The 16,776-nt window shown below is 37.6% G+C and overlaps 1 protein-coding gene across 1 annotated transcript in view; it reads left to right on the forward strand.

Moving 5' to 3' along the window:
* The window catches only part of COBL (cordon-bleu WH2 repeat protein), a 152,503-nt gene that overhangs the window by 111,797 nt on the left and 23,930 nt on the right, over positions 1–16,776 (forward strand). The gene's annotated exons all lie outside the window — the stretch shown is intronic.

Consider the following 16,776-nt stretch of genomic DNA (forward strand, 5'->3'; position numbering starts at 1 on the left):
ATCAGACAAAGAAATACGATATTTTCCACATCCTTGTGTACTGTGAAAAGCATGTTTCCATGCTACTTTTTTGTGCTTATCCATCGACTGTCTTTAAATCTTTGTGCACAATCCAAGTCTTTGATCATGTGTTATGTTCCCTGTGGGCTTGCCCTGCACACCCATGTAGATCCTGTAAAGGCAGCAAAGCTCTGCACATTACGGCATCTCATGGACACACTTCCTTTGAAAGTTAGGAGGGTGTCTCCTAACCATGGGATAGGGAAGTGTCTCCATTAGCTGCTAATTTGAGAAAAGATCTTTTTCCAGGACATTTTCTTTACCAAAATTATTCTGCAGGTAGCAGTTACTTTGATACATTAGTGTTGATGTGTTTGCTGTCAGATACCAGCTAAATCTAAAACATTATTTTTCAAATCTGTGCTGAGGAAATACAGATTGACAAGTTTTATTGGGGGGAGAGAAGGAAATTAAGGAGATGCATACTAACAGAAAACCTGAACCTTGTTGAGGATTAACCCTAATTCATTTTTACCAGCATATGCACAAAAATCTTGTCATACTTAAAATTTTCTTTTTGCTAGATACCGTCAGCTTACCTACAATGTTTTCTTTATTAAAAATCTGTTGTGGCCTTCTTTGCATTAATATTTCTGCTTCATTTGAGTTTCTACCACTGTTATTTTGCAATGGCTTCCTGATCTAAGTTGGTGATCAAATACCCTTTAATCAATGCAGCTCTGATTTTATCAGCCTGATCATTTGCTCTTGAACAAACATGATATCCCAGCCAAAAGGATTTGATTAAGCTTGTACATGGAAACATAACATGAGCTTTTATTATCCTCAGTTTATTGAGAGCAAGAGAGTAGTGCTTAATGGGTAGTTATTTCAGACTTAAAGCATCAGTGTTGGAGAGGGACAAGTTCAGCTTTATAATTATGCTGTGCTCTAGATAAAGATACGTGTATAGATTTACACAGGAGAAATGTGTATAGATGTACCCATGAGAGAAAGCAGCATGTATGACAGATGCTAATTATGTTGCCTAATGCCATTCTGAAAGGTGCTTAGATACTATAGTGATTGAGCAGTATAAGAACAGAGTTTTGCAATGATCGTTTTTATTGCCTGAGAATGCCTCAAGCAGTGCAAATAGGACTTTGGCGGTAGATTCAAAGAAGAACAAAATTTTCAAGCTTCCTAACTCTAACCTCAGTAAACGTGTTTTCTCATAGAACAAGGTGGGAAGGAGGATAAGCTACTGATGCCAGCTGTTGATGAAAGGCGTATTTGTTCTGAAATCACTCTCAAAGCAGCTTTCTCTGATGAGGATTGTGGTCTTCCTTTGCTGAGTGGGTGACTGTCAGCAGCAGTTTGTCTTTCACAAGATGAGATTCCCATTCAGAAATAAAAATTCTGTGATCATGTGGAGTTTAAATTCTTGTTCCTTACGATCTGCCACTATCTGTGGGGCACCATGCTTCAATCCTCATTCCTTCCCAGCAAATACACAGTTGTCCCATTGTGCTCTGGGAAACCCATGTTGAGGAATTTTAATTTCATAGAGGATGGTGGTAATTGCTCTTCATGGAGTTTTCCAAATTTACGTGGAGTGTAAGTCATTCATGAATAGGCCCTTTAGTAAGATACTTGGGCTTTTCTGACTAATGGTAAGAATCTTTTCCACAAACAAGAGTACAATTGTTCCTCACAGTTTTTGCTCTTTAATCTTTTTATTCTCATTACATGATCTTTCCTTTTAACCTTTGGTCTGGTAGACACTTAGCTGCATGTTGTGTGCATGTCTAAAATGATACATTTATGGGATCCTTTCTTCTTCCTTATCTTACTAATCAGATTGTTCATGGCCTGTGATTCTAAGATTGACTGCACTTCGGGAATGCAGAAATGGAGATTGTCACCTCTGTTGCATGGTGTTTGGTTATGGCACATAGCTTGTGAAGTTCCCAATAAATGAGTCAGTTGTAAGCTCTGTGCTACTTACCTCAGGTAAAGAATGCACATATTGAAACATTGCTGCACCTAGACGAGCAACTAAAACATGCTGCCTTGAAATGTTTTCAACTAGTTCATTGGAATAAATGCAATATTCCTGTGAACCTCCATGATTAGTCCTTTATTTGGCTTGTTATGAACTATCAATAAGAAATGCAGTAAGAAATTAAAAGCTGTTTGAAAAATAATAAACAATTCACCTTCCTGTAGAGTGAGATCCTGAAGTTAAATTCTTCACTCTGACACTGGATAAAGTACTAGTGAACTCAGGGTTCACGCTGGGTAAGGGCTTGACAACTGATTTTTAAATTTTGGAAAGTGTTCTGTCTTTAAAGAAGTGAAATCATGATTTGAACATGTCTTTGTTTTTAACTATAGATCGAAATAATCAATCATCACTTAATCAAAAATTTTGAAAGGGATGAAGGAGTGGGTATAAGCATTTCCCAGTTATTTTCTATGGATGACACATATACTACTAGTTGATGGATAATACCAGGTTAATTTTAAGGAACAAGAAGAAGAGAAGAGAGCCTTGTCCCCATATCTAATTTTTAATGTTTTTTGTTATATCATTGATATATTTAACAGGTAATACAAGCCACTTGACAAAAGCTGTGACAGTTTCACAAGCAATTTGGTCATATTTCTTAGTCAACTTAGATGCACATCTAGTCTTTCACAGTCATTAGGAATAGTCTCTAAGAGTCCGACTCTGTTAATTTGAAGCAAAAATAGGTAGTGAAACTCACAGAGAGGAAACTACATTTTCTTACATGTGGTTCTAAATTAATGAAGAACTGCAGGCTGCTGAGTAGGGAATTTTGCTGGCCTGTCATAGCGCACTGCCTCAGAAGGCATCTGTCAAGTGATCCAGCCTTTTCTTTCTTAGAGATGCTCTTTAAAGCAAGAAAACTTGCAAGTGTGACTTAGGAGGCTTATACCACCATCACTCCTCTTACTCATCCAGTCTGATCTGAGGCTAAAGAATGAAGTTGAATCTCCAACATCATCTCTCTTGTACCTTCTGGAGAATTAAAATTCAGGCCAAGTAAAGCAGAATTCATAGACATGCTGCATATCAGTAGGTGTTGTGCTGTTGGGATTGAGTTAGCTCATACATGAACCCGGGGAGTTAGTCTCAGAGCATCTCTGGGATTCCAAATTTTAATACATGTGCCCATGCACCTACACCTCCTTTGGGCGTCTGATTTTTTAATGTTACTGAGCATGCTAGCCATTCTGCTGTCTGACCTACACAATATTTATAATTTTATCCCTTTACTCTTTTCCCCCAACAGTTTACTGTTGTGCATCATTCCCTTCATATACCAAGCGCGTCTGACAGACCTTGCCTCTTCCTATGACCTTCATACCTCTGAACCTCCTGTTGCCTCTGCTGCCCTGATTCTTCTGTTGCCTTATTTCCTCCCCTGCTGGAAAAGAACCTTTTTTTCTGACTGAGATTTTGGCTTCCTTTCTTTTTGAACTCGCACATTCTCTTTTAATTACTATTGATTATTTTAGGGTGTGGTTCATACTCATTTGTGAGATGTACGCTCCAGAACCGAATGCTGTGTTATATAAATCTGTGTATCAGCGTCAAAAAGATTATCCATACGTTTGTCTGTTCTTTTTCAAAAGATTCTCTTTTAGTTTGAGCCATGGTTTAATTTGATTTGGTGTTTCAAAGAGTGTGGGTTTGCAACAGGGTGTCTTACTTTCAGTACTATCTGAAGATTTAATGAAAACTTCTTTAAAACATTTTTTGTTTTTTTCTGTTAGCCTAGGTAGAACATTTTAACATTCTGTAATATATTCTGTTTTTCCTTCATTGCATGTGTTTTGTTCCTTTGGAACAAAACTAGAACTGGGCATGGCCTAGTCAAGTTGAAGTGCAAGATTCTTTCTATATCTTGGCTATCAATCAAGCTGCTGAGAAAAAAAGAAAGATCTGTTGGATCTGTAAGGGGCCTAAAAGGAATACTAAGAACCAGTACGAAATGCACTAATTCGTAGGTTTTACATCTGTTTTCATTCTGATGCTTAGTATGAGTAATTTTATCTTGATGCTGGAGACATCCTGTGCAAATCAAGGTGTGTGTTCTCTTTCTGTAACAAAAGATGCAAACGCTGTTTGCTCAAGATAAATCTTGTTCCACAAGTCTCCTTTTTACAGTTGTACTAGGAATAGTCAGTGAGTTATAATTAAAATACCAGCTATAGGATTGTACCTACCAAAAACTTCTTTGCGTTGAAGAAAGTTCTTCATGTGAACGGCCCATAGGGCATGTATTTTCAATCATTCTGAACTACAAACATAGGTTTTATGAGTTGCAATGATGCACACACCCAGAACTATTCTGACTTCATATGTACTATGATTTAAGACATTTATGTTATTTAAATGAGTGAGTTGCAATACATAACTCTAATTTAAATGATGAAAAATTATTGTTTTACCCTCAAGCAAATAATAATGTTCAACTTGAATCCTTTCCAGGTAGGCAAAATGGAGAATAAGAAAGCAAAGCATTCCTACAGATAATGTGAAACATGACTAAAAAGGGTTTTGACGGGTTTTAATACAAATATGACATGTAGTTAATTTTTAAGTGATGCTTCAGAAAGTATACTTAATACCCTAAGGGTCTTCTAATAAAAGTGGAGTAGAATTGAACTCTGCGCTGCCAGGTACTTTGTAATAGCTTCTTAAGACAGGACAATGGTTTAATTGTAAGTCTTCTCTTAAAAAAAAAAAACTAGTAGGTGTTCACAATGTGAAGATTAAGAACCTAATTTACCCATTCCCATTAGTCTATTTACATCCTATTTGTAACTCCACAGAGTTACATGCCCCATGGAGTTCAGACTAGTATAAAAATGGAGTAATGAAGTGGTGAAACAAAGTTTTTTATCTTGAGTACAATGTAGAATTACAGTGTATTGTAAAAACAGTTCTTTGCATTGACACCAGTTTAGCTTAAAGGAGGCTCAAGTTTTCAAACAAAATTACATTTTCAATGAAGACGTTTTCTTGCTTTGAAGGAATACAGCTATGACTCCTCTCCACATAGCTGACAAGTTTGTTGTTAAAAGCTGTCTCTTTTCAGGTGGTCTGCTCAAACTTTTAAAAGCTCTAGGTGAAAACTCAAAAAGTACATTACTCATCACTAATTTACTTTTTTTTTATTAAAATGCAGGATTCACCTCTAAAAATATGTTTGTGGGAATTAACATTTTCTGTGAAATTCCTATGTAAAATGTTTTAATGACTGGTTTAAGCTAGTCAGCTCTGCCTTACCGAAATTAAAAAAAAAATTCCTACCTTATGCTAGCCCATAGCCTTTGTTTCTTGCAATTTCATAAGTGCCAGGTACATATATAGTATTACACAGAACTTAAAAAAAAAAGAAGAAAAATGGCTGCATCTTTACAAGAAATCATCTTAATTGTAAGAAATTATAGTATAACATTAGCATGTTTAACACCTCCCATTACTGTACACAGTGTGGGAAAGAACTTTCAGTGACACTCATTAAATCCAAATCTATTCTGTGGAATTGCATAGATACTCTGTTTCACAACTGTTAATTCACTAATAGTGTGTGTGCAAGGGCATAAAGTGTTTAAGCAAAGTGTGATTATGGGAACGTGAACTCGCTGGAAGATTGGTTCATAAGCACCAGCTCAGCACCGAGGTACAGTCAGGGAATCCTCGCTGGTTTCGGGCTTCAACCCAGGATTTCTAAGGTCACCTTGATTCAGCTTCTGGAAGAGAATGGGAGTTTTTCTGTCATTTTCAATGAGAGGAAGAAATGTCAGTTTAGGTTAGTTTGATGGAATCTTAGGTTAGCAGTTATATGAAAGGACATTGGCTTGGTTTTACTCCTTTTATTTTAACCATGGAGACATTGAAGTGTAACAAGAATGACATGGAGAAGTTGATAACAAATTGACTACTATACTACAATTTTTCACCAAAATGCTCTTACCAGAGTTGGTAAGAAACGCATTTAATATATTCAGGATTTTTCTGCACTACCAAACAGCATTGCTCAAATACTCTCTCCTTCATGGTAAGATATCTGGGGTGAAATAGCTTATAAATCAAAACAAATTCCAGTATTATGACTCCAATGTCAGTGACATTCAGTGCTTTTCGGAAATAAGGACAGATGTATAATTTATGATTAAACCCGTTCTGATACATGATGAATGTGCTCAACCCCTATGAAATCCAGTGAATTGGAAACAGATTAAACTTCCTGGTGCACAGATTTTACTGAGTGGCCATGCAAAACTGGTTTTATGTTGACCACCAGAGGGAGCCGATGTTGTCATGTATGTGCAGTAGGTAGCAAGTGGGAATAATGCTAAAGATGAATTTTAAGCTAATAGATACCACATTTGTACAAAGATTTTCAGTTCTTTAAGAATGCCATAAAATTAACCCTAGTTTTCTAAGTTGTTTCGTTCAGCAGCTAAAAAGATAAAATAAATATTTTTCCTATTTTTTTAAATCAGTTTCATCACAAATAGGAAAATGAATATAAAATCATATTTGCAGGTGATGCCACTGTGATGGCATCTTCCAGACGTAAGCTCAAATTTTTACTCTAGGCATTTTTACAAAGGGTTGGCTATTATATTGCATAGATATTGCCTGTATATTTATGGCAGCTGTGTTCAAGGTGTGGAAATTAGTGCATATAGCTGGTGTATGTGCTTAAGAACAAGTGCATAGGATTAGGTCAGGTTTAGTGCCAATATAGAAAGATGTGTTCTGCTAGAAAGGTTTATCAACTTGAGTTTTAGCATTTTAAAAGCATGAGCAGATTGTTTTAGTATCTATCCTCTTTCACAGACAAATGACTTTGTTACCAGCAATTCAGTCATTCAGAGACTAAAATCTAGGATTCAGAGACTCTCCAAATGTCCTTAAATGTCTTTTCTACATGTAATGCTTTCTTTTTTTTTCCTTAGGATTGAAATCTTTGAGGACTGAAATGAATGTTGTCTTTCTCACTGAGCAGCTGGATTTTTTTCTTTTCCAGTGACAGGGCTGTAGAATACTAAACTTTGAACTCATTCCATTTTTATCTTTAGAAAATGTGCTACTGGTCCAGAACTGAAACTTATTCTGGGCAGGTAAAATACGGAGAAAATATTCTAAATATATGGATGGAAAAAGGAAATATTTCTCTTTTTGTTCATTTTTAACTGGAGCTATTTAAAGCTGTCCATGGCCTCTAGAGTGCTCAAATAAATGCCAAGGCAGAGTGATTGGTAGAGAAATCATCCAGTCCAAATTGTATGATGAATTGCAAAGGCCTATGATGCATTTATTTATTAAACATATGGGCATGCAATCTATCATATGCCCATAATCTATCCCTGTATTCTGCATTTGTAAAGTAAACTCTGTGGTCATGATTCTCTACACTTATCATTTATGTTTACAGCCACTTTAAGCCCTCTTTATTTTTCCATCCCAGTATAAGAGTGCCTTTTTGCGCGAGTTGGGCCATGTGTGTTTGTAAGACAGCAGTTCTGTCTTCTGAACTTGGCTTCCAGTCACTACCATGACTCTCAATATATATTTAGTGCATGCAGTAGGCACCATTTAACTTTCCATACTAAAATACATGTTATTTTAGAAGATAGAATGTAACTTATTCCATCCCTCCAAAATTACAGCCATGTTGTGTTCTAATGTCATTGCAAAACTATGAACTCCCCCCTCAAGGACAGTGAGACAAACTTGCTGTCACTGTTTACACACTTCTTATTCAGATATCTCATGTGTAGTTGCAGATAAGCTTCTGCATAGCACTTGTATGGCTAGAGAAGTCCACTGTTAAAATTTGTAAGAAGTTGACATAACAAAAAGTGACACAATTCTTTGTTTATCCAGAAGAGCTTACACGTAATAAACTCTGCTGATTTTTGCTGAGCTGGAGAAGGGGAAGGTGATCTTGTATTTTTCTGTGCAAGAATCAGCTGCTTTATTCCTTGTTTCTTGCATATTCTCTGTGATGCTTTGACTTCAAGCGGTAAATGACTGTTGAAAGGATCAAGCCCAGTAGCAAGAATAAACTACTTTAGAAGCCGATAACATACTGAATAGGTATCAGCTACTGAGTCCTTTATATCCTTTCAATGTTCCTTGAACACGAAAGTTTGGGGGTTTTTTTTTGTTCAGTTCTAACAAGAAAATCGTAAATTTGAGTCACCAGATCTGCTTCATTTTCTCATGCCTTGAGAAAGTTCTGAAGAAGGAGACTCGGTCCTTACCTGGGTAAAGGTAACATCAGTTGGAAAGGGGGTATTTTGTATTCCCTTACATGTTTACTGCCTACCATGGTATTGGAAGTAATACCTGTGATTTTGCAGGCTTCGAGCCAGAAGTCAGTCCTTGTATAAGGGACCACAATTCCTTTGCATATAACAAAATATTTTGTGGCTACATTAAGTATGGGAGTGGACTCCAGTGAATCAAATAGTCTTTCTAGTCTCATTTCCCAATATTTAGGTTTTTAACTGGTTATTTACCTATTCCATAGAGTGTGGAGGTTCACATTTCCCATCGTGACTAAATGTAAAGGCATTTAGCTTCTAATTCCCTTGCAGCCCAGCTCTGCGATCCAAGTGGTCTGTGGATAAACTGTGAGTCTTTATTCTAAGTGAAACCAAATTCCCTGTTTTCCTCTTCCGTAGTCAAAATAAGAGCAGTTTAACTCTGTGAGCTCTACCTTTAATAACTGAGTGGCATCTTAAATGTACTCTGTTGTACATGAACAGTGGAATATGAAGAAATCGTCACACCCGTACAGAGAGATTTATGCTTTATCATTAACTAGCCAGACTAAACATCTGTGTCCAGCCAAATACATGCATGTGGTGTATGTGTGTGAGAACTTTAATCCTGGGTATGAATTTGAAGTTATGCTTGATTTACACATTATGTATGGGCCAAATCAAACTGGAAGGTTGGTATTTGAAATGGCATTGAAATTTGTAGTGCAAGATCCTACTGATTCAAATGCAGGCAATGCACAGAGAGCTACAGAAAGCAAACTGTTTAAAATTTTTGTATTCTTTGTTCCAGGTAGGTGATAATACCCATACCAAAGTGCTTGTCCATCCTTAGAGATGCTCATACTCAGCTCTTCCTATTACCACTTCTAAGTCAGGAAACACTGGCTAAAATGCCTGCCTGCTTTCTTCTAAGAAATTGAGAATTCTGGCCATGCACATTCACTTCTGAGTTTTAGGGCCTGAGGGAGCAAAAGGCTGAGAGCAGAGACAGAGTCTCTTTTGTCAGCTGCTTTTGTGGATTCCATAATTGGTTCCTGGCATGGATAAAAGAATTACTTTCCAACCTACTGTACCATAAGCAAAGGTGGGGTGTAATGGAGGATGAAAACGTAAAACAAAAGAAGACCAAGGAAAGAATGAGAAAGGAGGAATACAACCGACAAATATTTTTCTCCTAAGACTATTGTGATTAAAAGTTGAAAGTAAATTTTCTAAATATATGGTAACCTCCCATAAACAGTGAAGGACTGGTAGGGGAGTATCTACTTACTTGTTAGAGCAAACAAGCAAAACAACTAATTTTTTCACTTCAAGTATCTAATGAAAATTATTATTGGTAACGGATTTTTAAAGCATGTAGGTTAGCCTTTTTCTTCTTTTCTCTCCCATGATTGTTTCTTTCCTCAAATTTTTCAATGACAAGAAGTTAAAAACTAAAGGGGAAAATATTTTTTCAGTATGTAAAAATGTGAAAATTAATAGAAAAATATTTTCAACATTTTTTTCTTAACTAAGGGAAAACATGAAACTATTTATAAGGTATGTCTATAGGTGTAACAGTATAGACTTGAATATAAGAATTTAAGAATTAAGTATAAAGTATAAGAATTATATAAGAATTATGAAGACTGTAAGAAAAACTAATCTGCTGGTTTTCAAGATAAGAACTTTCTTTACTTGACTTTTACTTGTGAAAGACTGAGCATTTTGGAAGCTAAACAGACTCTTGTACTTGACTTGCTATACAGAAAGCCTCACAGTAGACTGCTGAAGTTTTTTGGGTACTACAGGTCTCTCAGACCTGTTAAATCAATGCTCAGGAGTGACAGGATTCTTTTTTACCAGGTGAAACTTACCTGCTTTCTCCCCAAAAAGAGGAAAGATATTTTTTTTCCAGAAGAAATTTTATTTCATTTAAACACAATGTATGTGAACATTTTATTTATTATTTATAATTTTAAAATACATTTTTTTACTTTTAAAACCCTTCTCTGCTTGCTTTCAGAAAATGAGAACAATATGCTGATTAACTGACCAGTCAGTTAAAGAAACTTAGAGGTTTGAGTGTCCAAGTTTTCCAAGTGAAAACATTTGGGGGGAAGAAAAAAAAAAAGCATGCATATACTGTAATTTGCTTGTTTGCTCCACTCCCTTGTGGACATGCCCAGCTTCCTCTGTACCTGGCAGCTTTCCTGTTCTGTATTCATCAGGCTAATCAATGAGATTCAGATGTTCCTCAAATAAAACAATTTGTCTTCAGTGTGCTCTTACAAAGGACAGAGATTGTACTAAAAAGGCTTTTCTTCACTTTCAGGGTACATTAAATACATGCCACTGGTCATAATACAAGGCTTTGGCAATGTATCGATTGCATTTTTTTTACACAAAAAAATCCTTGCACAGGGAAACTCCTTGCTGTTTTTCCACAGAGTTAAATTAGTGCTTCTGAGAAAATTAGCAGACTGAAGGCAATGGAGACAGAAGTCTTTAAACTTACATGTTGTAATGTGAAGAGTAATAACAAATAACCAGCTTGATTCTGTGCTGATCTGATAGGAGCCACTGTCAGGTGAGAGGAGAGTTTTATAATCTCATGCTGAAATTATAAGCAATCAGGAGAATAAAGATAATGTTTGAGCATTACTGTACAAATGGTACTGTACAAAGTGGAACAGTGGCCACTCACACCTGCTAAAAAATTTTCCAAACACAATCCTCGTGTGGTGTTTTTAGGAAAAAAAAAAAAAAAAAAAAAACCAAAAAACTGGTTCTTTGGAGTTTAAAAGAGGAGGTGTCTTTTTTTTTTTTTTTTTTTTTTACTTTTTTAGTTGGGGATAAGAAGGAGAAAGAAGGGGGATAATAAAAGAGATAATAATGGATAAAAAAGGAAAAAAATAGATGGAGGATAAAATCTCATAAGCTTCCCCTTCTTGCTTTTCAAAACCAAAATGGATGTTAGAATTTGGGAAAATTTTTTTTTTCCCTTCATTTTCTTCTCCTCCTCCCTCAGACCCCATCAAGTAATTCCTTAAACATTTCTTTTGGACTTCTGCATTAATGACTCAGTTCTCTGGTATCTAAAACCCAGCACACTCTGGGTTGAAGCTTTGCTGTTGTTCATAGCATCCTTCCCTTAGGTATCCCTGGTAGGTGATAGAGAATGAGCTTTTATGTCAGCCCATCTATGAAGAAAGTCTCCTTGGTCTGTCCTTCTATCTCTTTATGAAACTTTTGGAACTGAACTTTAGAGTGTTAGCCTTCCTGTCTCATTCAGGAGAAGTTGGCAGCCGGTTTAAAAGTTACTGAAGGGTTTCACGGACAGACTTACAAACCTACAGCAGTGTGACCTTCTTAACCTAATTTCTGTAGGAACTGTGGCTAAAAAGAAAGAAACTCAAAGACATTTCCAAATTTCCCGTAGGAAAAATGACCTTTTTTGCTGATCCTAATTAAGCCCATTAACTCAGGTGAAAAATTCCCCAAACTAGCTTGTCTGTTTTGAGGGTGTGATCATAGTGAACCTTCAAATTCTAGAAATGGCCCTGCTCCAGCAAAGCACTTAAGCATGCTTAATCAGGTACCCCATTATACAGCACACACGTTATTATTGAATGAACTGTGTAAATGAAAGCCTTAAAACGCTTCACATGAATAAAAATGCAGACAAATTTTCCCTGTGGGGATTCATCCCATGCAGGAGGTATCTGCAGCTTTGCATTTTAATCAGTGAGCGGTCTGATCCTGCTCAAATTGAAGTCAGTGGCAAAACCCAACTGCTGAAGTAGAAGCAGGACCTGATACTAACAGTGAAAAATATGAAAGGGGGAAATTTATTCCAAGTGGGTGTTCAGATGATGACCTATTTCTTGCATCAGGCTACTGTTCACCGTAGCGCCCAAGATGACACTGCCATTAACATTCTACTATCTGCAAATCAGTACAGAGCATAACATCCAGTTACCACTCTTGCATGTTTGCATTTCTTCCTCCTGGTATTTCAAGTTAATAGGGAAGAAGAGCCCCAGGGCAAAGCACGATTGATGAGATAATTGACTTCACAAGAGGACTATGAAAGAGTGGGCCAAATTCGGCTCTGATTTATGTATTCCCATCTCTGCTTAGGTCTGAAATAATCTGATCTAGTCCATCTGCTGTCAAAAAGGAGTGGTGGCATGGCAGCAGAGCTCTTCTGTGAGCACTTTGTTCTCCACCTGGCCAATATTCCTCTCCTTACTAGGCTTCCAGGGAGAGCATCAGTGTGCGCTGCTGAAAAAGATAACCTCATGGCTAGAGCCTGAAGTGGAGTTCATGATACCCTGCATTTGATTCTTGCCCCATGCAGTGATTTCTTGGCTACGTCTGTGTTACTGGAAAAGAAGTCTGTCTCTTGCCATCCTTCCATACAACCAATTGCCTTTATGGGCTTCTGCAGTGTGTCTGTGACTCTTTGCTCTTAGCATAGCCCCAGGGTGCCTGGCAGTGTTTTAGGTGGTGAGTGTGCTTGGCATGCCCTGGCCTGGCCTCACTGCCCTCAATTTGCCCTCATCCCAGCACCAGCGTCTGGTTTTCAGAGTGCCTAGGAAATGTCCTTTGAAAATGGTACAATGCCTCTGTGGAGGGTATCACACAAGATCTTCAGGGAGATACTTAGCGTACTCTGGTCCTCAGTTTTGTTCTCTGTAAGAATAATTCTTTCTTCACTGGACAGTTTCAGAAGGCAAAATGTCTTAGTGATGAGAAGTGTCTCCAAGCAGTGTCTCTCCAGCTAGATATTTCTGTTGACATCATTCAACATCTTAACAGCTATGAGAAATATGATAGCAGAGTAATCGAGTGTGAATGTGCCGTAAAATATATAATAACTAAACTCAGAAAAGAAGTATGCTTTTTTAGGTTAAAATATTTCTAGAAATGTAATTGCCAAAGTAAACCATCAGCCAAAGTATATTCAAAAGCCTGTGGTTGTTTGAACTTTGGAGAGGGAAGCAGGTATTCCATTCATCAGGAGGTCCAAGAGGAGTCAGCTAATGTACATCAAAAGAGGTCAGAGTAGAGCTTTGTGTCTTTATAGCACAGAGGTGTATGAAAATGTTTTCATCTCTGTATTTGGAGCTAGCTGCTGAAAATCTTCTGTGAAGGTATTTACGTTATTGGTGGTTTGGCTGAAGCATGTTTTGGCCAATTAAATAGAGTTAGTTTGTGCTGTCCTAATTGTAAGTTAGGCTTGTGCATGAAACATTTAATTTTCTCAGGGCTCTGTCTGACTTCAGATGATACTATAGGTACTATGCTATACAAAGATAGAAGGTGATGTAAGGGAAAATGATGGATGCACCGATGGGGGAACGGAAGGGAGACATCACAGATCTGAATGGACTGAGGTGCTGTGAGGATGGATAAGAAAAAAACCTATAGGAGTGATGAAATCCCATTTTGTTAACCACCACTCCAGCCTGGAGTTCACTCTTAGCTTTCGGTCTTAAGCAAAACCAGTATTTGTTGCCATTACTGCCTAGTAAGTCTGCATTATTAGGAAGGTACTGAAAGTATTTTTTTCTCATTTATGCAGCAGTTCTCAATAGAAGTGCTTATATGCCCAAGGCAAGTATACTTTGTCCCCATAAACAGAAAGCAAATGTTCAAAATCTTTTATTTTCATGTGTGTAATACTTAATGGCTTCAGTAACAGATAGCTTATTACAGATTGACCTGATTATCTTCCACACTTCCTAACTTTTAAATCACATCAGAAATAAATACACAACTGTGAGTGGAATGGTGTCTCTGTACTACGGCAAGAGCTCTTAAATCCCACAAGTGTGTGTGTGTATGTATGTGTATGTGTGTTTGTGTTAGAGTTGGGTTTTTTTGTCTCCTCTTTGCTGAGTTGGCTGGCAGGTGGTCTCTGGGGAAGGACAGAATAATTGCAATGCAAAAGTGTGTTTTTCTCCTCTGGATTATGCTAGAAATATGAAACTGTAGTAGAGATTTTATGGAATTGTTAATAAACTATGGAAGAGAATGAATTGATAGAACAGAGTCCATGAGGGGGAAAAATGGTGACGTTTAAAAAGAAAAGTAGAGCAAAGGGCCTTTTTTCTGTGGTCTTAAAAATCACCTAATAAAACATTGTTTTATTCTACAGGAGCACTAATAATTTCTGGTTTTAATCGTTACACCACATACACTTTTCAGGCAATTTTATAGAGTGTGTTCTCTAAGGTGGCTCATGAAAATCACCTTCACAGTCCATTTATTTAGATTCTGCAGTGTGCTTGAATGGAAGCTGACCACCTCTGTAAAGGATGCGGATTGCCAAAATGTATCACTTAAGACTAATAATTCCCAGCAAAATGTGGAGAGTAGTTTATTTGTTCACCAGGCTCATTATACTGGTTTTAGATCTAGATTTGCCTTTCCCGCAAAGGCCTCCGAAGAGCTCCATGATCGATCACAGCATGTTACCAGTGTTACACATGGTGATTTATGAAGTGCAAGTCTGAAGCTATCTATTACATGCTTTTAAATATATTTCTATGTTATCCTGCTCGTCTCACCTACATCGTCTGCTTGTTCATAGTCTTTTTGAACTGCACAGATTAGCCACACTGCCCCTCTCCTTACACCTAAGTAAAGGACCAACTAAAGCCAGGAAAGCACCTTGTGAGTCATTCTAGCTTGCTGTTAAGTTCAGATAGTGAAGACCAGGAACTGTTGTGAAAGTCTCCTCATCATATTTCATTGTGTATAAAAAGAAAATCAGCAACTCACAGCACTGACTCAAGTGGCAATGTTCTCCAGTTAATCAAGGAAAGATCTACTTTGACACACGATCCTTTTCCTGTCAAAAGAGCGTTTTGCTTTTCATGTCACTTTTGCAACATCTGATCCCTTCGAATAAGGAAGACTGGTTACTGCCTATGGTGTGGACTAGTCAGAGCCTCGAAACAAGGCTTTTATAAAAGCACGGAACCAGTAGGTTCAAGAGAGTGCCAAAAAGGAGAGGATGAAAAACAGTTTAGCAATAGCAGCAGTGTTCTAGGTCAAATGGGCTTTGCAGAGGTCAGAAAATCTTTTTCAGTCATTGAAGAAAGGATTGTGGGAAAGAAATGGGGATAATAGAGTCTAATATATTACTTTTCCCCTGTCAGAAAATCTGTATTGCATTTGGTTCAGAAATTTTTCTTTGCTTGTTTGGCAGGTGGTAAAAATAAAGGTCTGAAATGGTAGAGGGTAGCAGACATTGACTTGAAGTGGTAGTTTCCTCTCAGTCTTTGAAGAGCCAGCAGACAGTTTTACCTAGTGTTGTTTTGAGAGAGAGACTTCACAATAATTTTCAGCGTAGGTTTGAAAGGAACAAATATTAGTGCGCAGACCTTCACAGTCACTTGTACATGGAAAAAACAATGGAGGGACTGGGATACTTTTCAGTTCCCACTCCCTGGCTTGATCCTATCTTGTATTGCCTTTAGTGTAGGAAACATCAATGCCAAAAAAGCTTTTGTGAAAGTTACAATACCTTTGTGTTCTGATACTGACTAGCAGCAGACAGTTTAACCTCAAGGGAATTGCTTAACTACTTCAAATTGGTAAGGCAGGTTAAATCAGTCCACATTGCATTTATTTTTCAACCATAGGAGAGTAGGTCTAGGTAGTTAAGTTAACCATGATTAGCTTGGGATCGACTGTGGAAATGCTGAAGATTCACAGGGTGTATCTGATAACACTCCATGTGTACCTTTCTGATGATATGTCTGGTGAGACAAGTCCTTCGTGAGTCTTTTACTTTTTGTTATTGGCTAGCGTGTAAAGGAATGGATTTACTTCTGTTTGCAGGTTTTGTGCAGTAAGAATGACAGCAATTAAAGATCATGTTGGAAAACATGAGCATGGGGCATAAGACTAGGAAGGAGACTGAAAATACCTCATTATGTGAGAGATGGGAGTCACATGCAGAACTGCGTGAGTCAGCAACGTGCCCTTACAGTGATGAAGCACTAACCACAGACAGAGTTGCACTAGCAAGAACATAGCCAGCAGATCAAGGGAAATAATTACTCCCCTTTACTCGGCTGCCATGAAGCCACATCTGTGTCCATTGTCCAAAAGTGGGTGCAGTTTTGAGTTCTGTGGAACAAGATAGTGACAAACCAGAGTGGAGGCAGCAAAGTCTGGCAGAAGGCATCAAAGATGTACATGGAGGTGCTGAGACAACAGAATCACAGAATCACTAAGGTTGGAAAAGACCTGTAAGATCATCAAGTCCAACCAGGGCTTGTTCAGCCTGCAGAAGGGAGGGGTAAGGAGAATTTGAATGCTGTCTTGCATCTGAAGGAAGAGCGAGCCAGACTCTTCTCTGAGATTCACTGCAAAAGGCTAAGACTGCAGCAGTGACAAGTTGCAGCTAGAAAAATTTAGCAGTGTTTCTTTTTCTTG

This window comes from Gavia stellata, chromosome 3 (assembly GCF_030936135.1).
Source record: "Gavia stellata isolate bGavSte3 chromosome 3, bGavSte3.hap2, whole genome shotgun sequence".
Classification (NCBI taxonomy): Eukaryota; Metazoa; Chordata; class Aves; order Gaviiformes; family Gaviidae; genus Gavia; species Gavia stellata.